The following is a 12471-nucleotide window of genomic DNA, read 5'->3' on the forward strand; positions in this document are numbered from 1 at the left end:
TGTCATAAAGATTTTGTTAGTCAATTTGGATTTGCGTTCTTCTTTTCCTTTATTTTCCTTTCTTTTAAACTCTAATGCATCTGAAATCAACTTTGAGTGTTCTTCTTCTTGATTTTCTTCTTAATCGTTCAAATTCGTAAGCATTGGGTCTGTTCTTTTCTCTTGTTCTCTATACAAATAGCTTCTTCTTCTAAATTGGATTTCCGCTTCTAAAGTTTGAAGGTAAATAGTAAAGGGTAATTTAGTCATTTCCGAAGTCATAAACGGTAAAAAATCTAACAAACAGACAGAATGACTAAACAGTTCACTGAGAAAAATGTTAGGGACCTTACCATTTGTTTTTGAAAATACAAGGACTAAATAGTGTGTTTTGTCAAAATATAGGGACTAATAAATTAATTACCCAAAGTAAAAACTAAACCAACATTAAAACATGAAAATTGTTTTTTTCCTATTATTTTATTTCTAATTGTCACATAATTGAATTCTGTCAAATAAATGATCTGTATAGACTTGGTGGTTGTTGTTTTTCATAATAATTTTGATGAAAAAGGTCCCTATTATTTGTTTTGAAAGAGAAAAAGGAAATAAAATTGCTGTTATTACCAAAATTGATAAAGTAAACTAATAATCCCATAATTTAGTGTTTCTTCATTATCATCCAATATAAGAGTAATAATATTATTATAGGTACCTATTCATGGACCAGGCTGGGTCAGACTCGGGCCGGACCCAATAAACTTTTGTCTAAAAATACTCAATCCAACCTCAGTCCAGTCCGCTGTTAATTTAGACGGGCTCGGACCGGTTTGAGTTCGGGCTCAAAAATCAAATCTCAAGCTCAATCCATATAAATTCACCTAAATATATATATGTATAATTTTTAATAATAAAAAATTAAATTTATACTTAAAAATAAATATTAATATATTCCTACCAAAAAAATAAATAAATATTAATATATAAATTTATTAATTAATATTAATAGACGGGCTGTATTGGGCCGGTCCGTGCTATTTTTAAAAATCCCAAGCCCGCCCATAAAAGAGGTAGGCTTTAGCAGGCTTTGGCCGGACTGGACCTAGAGATAAATTTTCATGTCCAAACTTGGTCTAGGGGGAACGAACCTGGACGGGTGCCCGGCCCCGTAAGCAGGTCTAGTCTATAATATATTTTTAAAGTTAATTATCAAAATAAAATCTAAATCTAAAATGAAAATCTTAAATCTTAAATCTTAAATCATGAATCATGAATCATAAATCCTAGGTTTTAAAATATAAGATGTGATATCAAATTCAAAACTGGTTCTAAACGAAGTCACTCTAAACGTCTAAGGTCTCCCAATTTTCCTAATTAAGATTTATTTTCATTATAATATAATAATTATGAACATCTCGATTGTTTTTTTTTTTTTTTTTTTTGAACAATATGAAATTCATTCCTTAAATCGAATCAGCAACAATAGTTTCCTGCAACCAAGCCGGAGCAGAAAAAGAAACAAACTCGCTAGCATTGGACAGGGCATGTCGTGCAACAACATGAGCGCCCCTGTTCGCTAGGCGTGGGGAGAAAGACACTTTATAATCGTGTCGACTACTTAATAAAACCTTACAATCCTGAATAATTGACCCATAAACAGACAAGTCTGGAACAACCGAATTGACACTATTAACCACAATCAAAGAGTCACTTTCAAACAAGACATTAATACAATTAAGATAGACACACCAATGCAATGCCTCACGTAGGGCTAATGCTTCAGCTTCCCTAATATCATCAACAATAGGGATTATGCGACTACGACAAGCCATGAAGGTTCCATCCGAAAATCTAAGTAAAGCTCCCACCCCACTTCGAGCTTCAGCTTTAAAGGTAGCCGCGTCACAATTGCATTTGACGAAGCCTAAAGGGGGGCGAGACCAGCTAATATGTCGTACCTGTGGCATTGTCGTCCGCGCTGTCTACTCAAGCCGATGGGCAACAGTGTTAGCATTGGCGTTGGCTTCGATGACGATGGAAGTGGGCAGCCTTCGTTGCGCAGCAGGGGGGCAGTGACTTGTTGGCCCGCCTGAAGATCTAGACTTGGGCGATTCTGTGCAATGCTGACATCGGATTGGGCCACTGAGGGCGTGGACTGGTGATGGGCAGCAACAGGGAGGTTCTTCATCTGGGACTGACGCCAGGCAGCAAGGTAGTTATCCGCAAGAGAGATAGCCGTTTCTGGTAATTGGATTTTGCTCTCCCAGACTATCTGATTCCTTTGATTCCAAATGACCCAAAGCGTCATTGCCACCTTGGTTATGGTTTCCTGATCATTGGACAAGAGTACCTGCAAAATAGAACCCGTTAGATAATCAGGTTGGAATACATCCGTATTGATCCCGGATAGGTTCCAACATTCTTGAGCGTATACACAGTCCACAAAGAGATGATGGTCATGCTCAGTATCAGAATGACAGAAGGGGCAATACATTGGAATTGACAACCCCCTCCCTGCCAACCTATGTCTAGTGGCCACACAGCCCGAGGCCAACTTCCACACAAACATTCTAACCTTTGGGGGAACATGCATCTTCCAAATTCTACTCCACCCATCATCCCGATTCACATCACCATATCCATCACAAAGCGCTCTATACCCTGATTTACTTGTGTACATGCCATTTTTGGTGAAATTCCACATTGGTCCATCTACTACTTCTCTGGTTGGTAAAACCATCCTACACACAATTTTGGCATCTGCCTCGGTCAACAACTCTTCCACCTTCCCTCTATCCCAGATTTTCCTACCTTGAATAAACAGGTCAGCCACTTTAGTATCATCCTGCTCCATAACAACATCCCCCTGGATCCTAAAAGGTGCCACAGTGTTCACCCATGGGTCTTTTCACACATATATTGACTTACCATCCCCAATTCTCCATCTAACTCCCAGTCTCAGTACCTCAATGGCTCTCCAAACACTCCCCCAAACAAAACTAGGATTATTGCCCAATTTGGAGGAAAGAAAAGGGTTTCTAGGAAAATATTTAGCTTTGAACATTCTACCCACTAAAGAATTTGGAGTAACCATCAACTTCCAGGCCTGTTTACCTAATAAGGCTAGATTGAATTTTTGGAGGTTCCTAAAACCCAAACCCCCCTCTTTCTTATCCCTGCTAAGCCTATCCCAACTTTGCCAATGAATCGATCTCCTGCCCCCTGGTTTCATACCCCACCAAAAAGAATTCATTATCTTTTCCAAATCCAGGCAGAGGGATTTAGGTAATTTAAACACACTCATACAGAAAGTTGGCAGAGCCTGAGCAACCGCCTTAATTAGCACTTCCTTACCCGCTGCAGAAAGGAATCTAAATGACCACGCACTTAACCTCTTCCTGAGTCTATCTTTAAGGAAACTAAAAATTGCTACTTTGGACTTCCCAATAAGTGAAGGGAGACCCAAATAGCGACCAGTATCCAGAGGATGAAAGACCTGAAGAGAGTTACATACCTCATTTCGCCGATCCAAGCCAACATTCGGGCTAAAGAAAATTCCAGATTTTTGCAGGTTGATAACCTGACCAGAAGCAGCCTCATACTCGGATAAAATCATCCCAATTTTGTTACATTCATCCATGGAAGCCCTGAAAAACAGGAAGCTATCATCTGCAAAAAAAACAAGTGTGTAATAGTTGGCGCACCCCTAGCAATGAGGCACCCATGGAGGGAACCCTCATTCGCTGCCCTTGTAATCAGGTTAGATAAGACTTCAGCACACAGTATAAATAGGTACGGCGACAGAGGATCGCCTTGTCTCAGGCCCCTACCAGGGTTAATCGGGCCCACAAAAGTACCATTAATCGACACAGAGTACTCCACAGTAGAAATGCATAACATGATCCAATCAATCCACTGCCCAGGAAAGCCTAATTTTTGCATAACAAGTCTCAGGAAGGTCCAATCGACCCTATCATAGGCCTTGCTAATGTCCAATTTTAGGGCCACCTCACCAATTCTACCCCTATTCTTTCTCTTCATAAAGTGTAAAGACTCAAAGGCCACCATAATGCTGTCAGAGATAGACCTGCCAGGGACAAAAGCTGATTGAGACTCAGACACCAGGAAAGGTAAGACAAGCTTGAGCCTATTGGCCAGGACCTTGGCAATCAATTTATAAAGGACATTGCATAGGGAAATAGGGCGAAAATCCTTCATACAGTCAGGCCTATCAATTTTAGGGATAAGAACAATTATTGTGTCATTTAGATGTGGGGGAAATTCCTTTCGGGCCAGATAGCCCTTGCATGCATTGACAATCTCGGGACCGATGAGGTCCCAAAAATGTTGAAAGAAGCCCGGATTTAGGCCATCAAGACCAGGGGATTTATCAGGGTGCATTTGAAACATGGCAATCTTAAATTCTTCATAAGTAAACGGGGAGCACAGGTCAGCCTGCATTTCAGGCGTAACAAGAGGGACAAGGATATCCACAGCATCATAACAAGGGCTAATAGGACCAGCAAACAGATAAGAGAAATAAGCTTTGGCAATAATCCCCATATCATAAACTCCTTCTACTACCAGGCCATTCATATCCTTAAGGTGGCGAATGGTGTTCCTCTGCTTTCTAGCTTTGACACAGGCATGGAAAAACTTAGTATTTTGGTCCCCCTCCTGTAGCCAGAAATTCTTAGCCCTTTGTTGCCAATATCTAGCTTCACAATCAAGAAGGGAATTCAACTCACTCTTGGCCTGGAGAAAACTGACCACATCAGCCGGAACATTGCTATCCACAAGCCAATCCAACTTCTTCTTGCATCCCTCAATTTTCTTTCTAAACCTCAGCCGATACTTCTTTCCCCTTTGTTCCATGCTGCTGGCACAGGCAGCCAGCTTTGCAGCAAGGTTATGACAGTTACTACTTAGCCAACAAGACCTCACCAATACCTTGAACTCAGGGTCTAAAAGCCACTCTTGTTCAAAACGGAAGTGGTTACGCCTTACATTACTAACCGGATTATCGAACTCTAAAAAAATGGGTGTGTGGTCAGAATAAGCTGAGATTAGAGTTTGAAGCTGATGTGTTGGGAATCTGTCCGCCCAGGCACTAGTGACCATAGCCCTATCCAACCTCTCCCTGACCCACAATCTAGAGCCCCGACTCCTTTCCCACGTAAATTGACTGCCCTGTGTAGGGAGATCAATCAAAAGATTCTCTTCCACCGCCTCCTGGAACCGGCGCATCAACCCTTGAGGGTAGCCTGGACCCCCAACCTTCTCAGAATCAGAAAGAATGCAGTTAAAATCCCCAATAACCAACAAAAGGAGAATCGAGCATGAGCACAGTTGAGTCAGGAGACTCCAGGACCACACATGATTCGCTCGGTTAGAATGACCATAGAAACCTACCAACCTCCAATCCCCCTTCCCAGCATCATGCATCTGAACTTCGATATGATGATCCGAGAAAGAAACCACTGAAGCCATGTCAGACTTCCTCCAAAGCAGGGCAATACCCCCACTCCTACCCCTACAGTCGACTGCAAAAGAACTTTCAAAACCAAACTTCCTTCTTAACCCATCAATAGAGGAATTAGTAACCAAAGTTTCAATCAGGAAGACCAAATCCGGCTTACTTATCTTAACAAGCTCACCGAGAGACCGAACTGCCCGGGCGTTCCCCAACCCCCGGCAGTTCCAGCTTAGCAATTCATAACCCTCGGCGGGCCTGCTCCGCAGACCTCGCCGTTTCTGTATCATGTGAAGAAGAAGAATCTACTTGGCTCGTAGAAACTATCCCCTTCGGAATATTAAGCACCTGATCATACCCATTCCCCTGCAGCTTATTCACAATAGCCTGGACTGATATCGAATCTGAGCCTGCACGCCTACGCTTTCGATCATCTGCCAACTCAAGTCCCTCATCATCACTATCCACAGCCATATTCACTATCTCCCCCTCCTGTACTGGCTGAATATTTGGGTTCCCTATTCCTGCTGCCAATTTACCCTTCAGTTTTGCCCCCTCCTGACCCCCGGGAATATTCTCCTTCCCCACCTCCTTGCCCCCACTCGACTGCCCTACTTTCAAGGTTTTAACAGTGGTTTCCAGGGTAGGTCCTCCACCAGAATTGGAGGCCATAGCCTGGCTACCCGGTTCTCTCAGCCACTTCACACTCAACACATCCCCACCCCTGCGTACAGGAGCCTTCAACCAGTCCCCCCATTCCCTAGTGATCTCCTTTGGTTTCAGAGTGAAAATCTTATCACAAAATCTATCAGTGTGCCCCAACAGGCCGCATATATAGCAAAATGATCCCAATCTTTCATATTTGAACGAGATATAAGCCCACTCCTCCTTTCCTTTACGGATTTTCTTCATCCTCTTTAGCGGCTTCCTTACATCAATAGAGACTCTTAGCCTCATGAATTGCCTACGTAGCCCGGTATTATTATTGATATCATAAGCCTGAAATTTACCAATAAAATCCCCAATCTGTCTACCCACTCCCTCCGACATAGACCCAATAGGCAAGTCATAAATCTGAACCCAAAAATCGGCAATATACAGCTCAACCAAGTCAGGCGACGGTTCATCTTTCCAGAGAGAAACCACAAGCAAGTGATTATCAAAGGACCACGGGCCCCCTTCCAACACACGTGCCAAATCAATAGCATGATAAAATTCAAAGACATATTTATTGTTGGATAGCTCTGATATAGCCACTCCCCTGCCTGGCCTCCATATCGTGGCCATTCTAGCCTTCATAGCTACAGTATTAATAGACCGCTCTGTGAGAAACCGACCAATCAAAGTTAGCCCTCCATTTTTAGCAATAGGATTGGATGATGGTCCACTAAGATCTAGGGCTTCCTCCTCACCATCCGACAACGACAAGTTGCCTATTGACTTCTCCACACTAGCCATGATTAACAGCAAAACTAGAACAAACAGAAATGACGAAAAGCAAAATCGACAGCCAGAAAACCAGGGCACTAAAAACAACCAGTACAACCCCTAGGAAACAGATCACCCAAGACCAACCTCCCTGCTCACAAGCTTCGAAAGACAAACCACAGACTAGAGGTAAAACAGCACAGTAAAACAAGAAGTCCCTGCAAATCAATTCTAACTGCCACAGCCACAAAGCAACACAACCAACCAGCCAAAAACCACAACCAAAGCAACACAGTGCCAGCCAAATCCAAGCAAGAGCCAAAGAGAGAAGAAAACTAACCCGGCTGCCTAATACGGCAGAGACGAAGACGTTAAATCTGAAGAGAAACAAAACCTGATGAAGACCACAACCCACGATAGCCCCCTGACCAGAGAACGGCAGCCCCGGCTCGAATCAGTAACCGGTAGACGACGGCAGAGGCGGCGGTAGGAGCAGGGGCCAAGAACTCTCAAAACCAGAAAGGGACCGCAACACGTACGAGCGAAACCCAAACGAAACTCAAACCCCCACAAGCGCCAAGCTTAGCGCCGGAAGGACAGGCAACCTCCCACAACCGGCGGCGGCGAAGAGAAAAACGGAGCCCGACGTCGGAGCTAGAAGATCACAGCGGCGGCGGTTATGGAGAACGGGAGATCAGCGGCGGTTATGGAGAGCAGGAGAACAGCGGCGTTTTTTTTAGGTATATCCATACTAATATCTCGATTGTTAAAATGTATTTGTATAAGTAATTATTATCACATATTTACGATAGTAGTTATATATTATCATGGGAGATCATCTCGATTGTTAAAATGTATTTGTATAAGTAATTATTATCACATATTTACGATAGTAGTTATATATATAAATAAGAATTTAGCAAATTGACAATAATACTTCTTTTTTTTTTTTTTTTGAACATAAGGAAGGGTGCAGGACCCCAAGAAAACAGAAAGCAGGGCTCAGGGAAGACCCCGAGCTCTCCTAATAACACAAGAACCAGAAGAGTCCGACAAGATGATGTCTCTAAGGCCTGCAGGGGGTTCGTCACACTCGTGATGCCCTAAGCTCATTGATCCTGCGAAATTTGCCAAGAAATCCGCTGCTCTATTCCCTTCACGAAGGGTGTGAACAACTTTAACATCCCAGTCATAACCTGATCTCTTCCGACACTCTTCAATCAACCAATAGTGCCTGTGGGAGTTTGGCTCCTCCTCATTAATCATACTGACAACCAATTGAGAGTCTGATTCAATAACAACTTTCTTCCGACCCAAACTCCAAGCCAACTCCATCCCATAATATATCCCCCATAGCTCTGCTAACAACGCAGTGCATATCCCCAGATTACACATAAAACCTCTCAGCCAGCTTTCCGTACTATCTCGAGCCAGTCCTCCACATGCCGCCCAGCCCGGATCCCCTTTGCTCGCCCCATCGCAATTGATTTTTATCCACCCCTCCTCCGGCGGATTCCATTTCACCAAACGATCCTGACAATGTGCAGACCATGGCCTGCTGTTCCCCTGATTCTGATTCACGCCCCGAATCTCCAAGGCGTATCTAGATATGCAATCAATCTTCTCATCTATCCCCCGAGACAAACCCTCAAAAATTAATTCATTCCGCCACTTCCAAATAAACCAGCAACTGACAGCAAAGACTGCAGACCATCTTCTCCCGCACCAGCGTTCTTTAGCACTAATATTATGCTTCAGCCATAGATTAAACTCTCCTGAGAAGAACGCCTGCTGCCAATCAATAGGGATAAAGAAGAGCCAAATTCACCGAGCCTCCCCACAATCGCGGAAGAGGTGCACCATATCTTCCTTATTTCCGCAGTTCAGACAACTAGCGTCGAAGCTTAAGTGCCGACGGATGCGGTTTTCATTTGTCAAAATAGCTCCATGCCCGACGGTCCACATGAAGTATCAAATTCGTTCAGTGGTCTCAATCGCCCAAATCTCCTTCCAGTCCGAGCAACTCCACTCACCCAACTGAATTACTGAAGTTGGCCTCAAGGCCTCGTACGCCGACCTCACCGTGAACGCTCCTGTTTGCGTTTTCTCCCACGTCCAGCCATCCCTCGTCTCCCCTCCAGGAAATAGCACTATTGCTGCTAGATTAAACAGCTCTTCGCTAGGCAGAACCAAGGCGAGACCATCCCAATCCCACCCTTGCCCCTCCTTCCAGTACTCAACTACCTTCCTTCCATTCTCTTCCTCAGATAAAGGTCGTATGGCTGTTCCACGAAGAGGCCTAGAGCCCAGCCAGCAATCATTCCAGAAGTTCGTATCCTTTCCGTTTTTAACTAAACTGTTTAGCCCTTTCTTCAGCACTTCTGCCCCTTGGACGATACTCCTCCAAATACAGCTTTGCGGATTCTTCTTCCTGAACATGTCCATCCCCTCTCTGTTTCCGCCATAGATGCCTTTAAGCACCTTAACCCAGAAACAATTCGGTTCTGAGAGCATTCTCCAACTGAGCTTAGCCACATTAGCGAGATTGGCTTTACGAGTTTGTCTGATCCCGATCCCTCCTTGGCTCCGAGGTCTACAAACTCTCTCCCAATTCACTAGATGCACTTTAGTTTTACCACTGCTGCCCCAAACAAACTTCCTATTGATGCTGTCAAGTGTCTTACACACACTAATTGGAAAAACTGTTGTTTGCATTGTATAGGTCGGAAGTGCAGATAAAACTGATTTAACCAGAGTGGTTCTTCCCGCCATTGAGAGGCAATTCTCCCTCCAACCAGCGAGCCAACATCTGACTCTATCAACCACCGTATCGAAGGAGCGTCTATTCACTCTCTCATGAGTAAGCTGCACTCCAAGATACTTTCCAAGATTCTTAGTGCTTTTGATTCCCAACGTCCCTGTTATCTGATCCTGTATATAGTCCTGCACATTTGTCGAAAAGAAACAACAAGATTTCTCCAAATTAATTTTCTGTCCTGAGCCATCACAGAAAAAATTAAGGATCTCCTTAATGGTACTAGCTTGCTCCTCTGTAGCCTGAGCCATCAGGATAATGTCATCTGCGAAGAAACAATGTGAGATTTTAGGCCCATTCTGAGAGAGTACAATTGGTTTCCAACGACCTGTTTCAATAGCATCCAGAATTAGATGGCTTAACCTCTCCAAGCATAGAACAAACAGATAAGGAGAATCCCTGTCTTAGACCACGAGAAGGGGTGAAACCCTCCCCCTTCGCACCATTCCAGAGCACATGCATATATGGGGATGTTACACACTGCATAATAGTCGAGATCAAACCAGAGGGGAGACCAAGGGTAGTAAGAGTGTCTCTGAGAAAGTTCCAATTGATTCTATCGTACGCTTTCTCCAAGTCTAACTTGATCAGCATTTGCTTTTTCTTATTTTTGACTCGTTGAAAAGAGAAAACAGTTTCCTGGATCAGTACCACATTGTCAGAGATCTGTCTGCCTGGAACGAAACTACTCTGCATCGGACCCACCACCTTGGGTAGGATGGATTTAATCCTATTTGCAATGCATTTTGTGAGAATCTTATAGCTTACATTGCATAGGCTGATAGGACGGAATTGAAAAAGGCTATCCGGATCCTTCACTTTCGGAATTAACGAAATGAGAGTATGGTTCATTCCTTCCTCCAACTCCCCAGTGTTAAGCCCACGCAGAACACAGTCTTTAGTACTCGAGCCTACCGTTTCCCAGAACTTTTGAAAAAATCCCACTTGGAACCCATCAGGACCCGGGGCTTTCCAAGGGGACATACTATGAAGGGCGGTATTAATCTCTTCTTCAATAAAAGGTCTATTCATCTCGGCAAGATCAGAATCATCCATTCTAGGGAAATTGTGAGCTGAAGAAATTTGGACCCGAACAGGGATCTCTTCATAATATAACTGCTTAAAGAATTCAGTCGCCATCTCCTTCAACTTCTCCTCATCCCATATCCAAGAGCCCTCTGAATTCCGTATCCCAATCCTCCAATTTCGACGATTCCGGATGACTGTAGAAAGATGAAAAAACCTTGTATTTCTGTCCCCTTCTTTCAGCCACTGAACTCTGGACCTTTGAGCCCAAAAGGACTCTTCTTGCTTCAGAATCAGTTGGAGCTCCGTCATAAGTTTTTTTTCAAGACGGAGCAACCCAGCCGTACATCGGACCGCTAACTTCTACTGAACACCCCCCAAACGAGCGAACACTCGCTTCTTGCGGTTCAGAATATTGCCAAAATCCTCCTGATTCCACTTCCCCAGACGCTCTGACAGTAGCTTGAGAGAGTTTCCTAACTGCATATTATTTCCCCAATTTTGTTTGACCATATCCACCAGCGAGGAGTGCTCTAACCAGGCTGTCAAAAACTTAAAGTTGCTTTCTTGCTTCTTAGGATGAGTATTAAACTCAACCATTATCGGCGTGTGATCAGATTGGGCTCGCTGAAGGTGTCGCACCACTGCTGAAGGAAACCACAGCCGCCAATCGGGAGAGCATAGCCCTCGATCCAGCCTACACGCCATTCTAGTCCGAGGCGTCATTCCCCTATACCACGTAAACTTTGGGCCTACATAGCCTAAATCAACCAATTCAAGGTCATTTATCCAAGTTGAGAAAGGCCCACAGCGATTAATGGTTCTTATAGAGCCCCCATGTTTCTCACTACTTTCCCTGATGCAATTAAAGTCTCCACAAACAAGCCAAGGATTGGTCACACGATTAAACAGCTGTCTCGTGTCGTCAAAAAATCTTCTTTTGTGCATCATCTGCGGTCTAACATACACAGCAGTAAAATCAAAAGATTTCTCATTCCACTCACCCCCTTTGAAAGTAACCAGACAGTGCATAAACTGATAATTCTTTTCAATAACTCTGACCTGAACACGTGCATCATCCCAAAACACCCAAATACTGCCACTAAACCCTTCGGCTTCTACAATTTCACACTTCTGAAAACCCATCTGTTTGCCAATGACAGGAGCCCTAGTCCCAGGAATGCGTGTCTCCAACAGACAGACAATGTTAGGGTTGTGCACCTTTTCCATATGACGTAACGTCCTCTGAAAAGCGGTACCACCGGCACCGAAACAATTCCATGTAATTATCTTCATAAGCAAGAAACTAAAGGAAACAGAACCGACACCACTTACTTCAAGCTTAACACAGAAGGAGATTCCTCCGTGCTATTCTCCTTCCCCATTCCTTTAGCTGCTGATCTATTTTTCAATTTCTGGATAAGCCGATCATTTCCCTTCATCACAGGAATATCTCGAACAGAATTCAGATTCAACTCACTCAGAACAGGTCTGGACTCCGTCTCTAAGCGGGTGTGTTTCCCTCTTCCTGCCAAGCCTTCCACGAAATCCCCACCTATATAGTTCCCATCATTCCTCCATCTCTCCCTTTCCACCTCCATCGAATCATGCATCAGACTCGCAAACTTGTTTGGGTTTAACTGTAATCCTGGCTCTTTATGCTCTTTGGGTCCATTCCCTTGATTGGCAGCAGCTTTCCCTTTGAGCTTACTCCTCCCAGATCCTCCCACTTGTACCTTCTCTTTATTCC

Source organism: Euphorbia lathyris, chromosome 1 (genome assembly GCF_963576675.1).
Source record: "Euphorbia lathyris chromosome 1, ddEupLath1.1, whole genome shotgun sequence".
Lineage (NCBI taxonomy): Eukaryota > Viridiplantae > Streptophyta > Magnoliopsida > Malpighiales > Euphorbiaceae > Euphorbia > Euphorbia lathyris.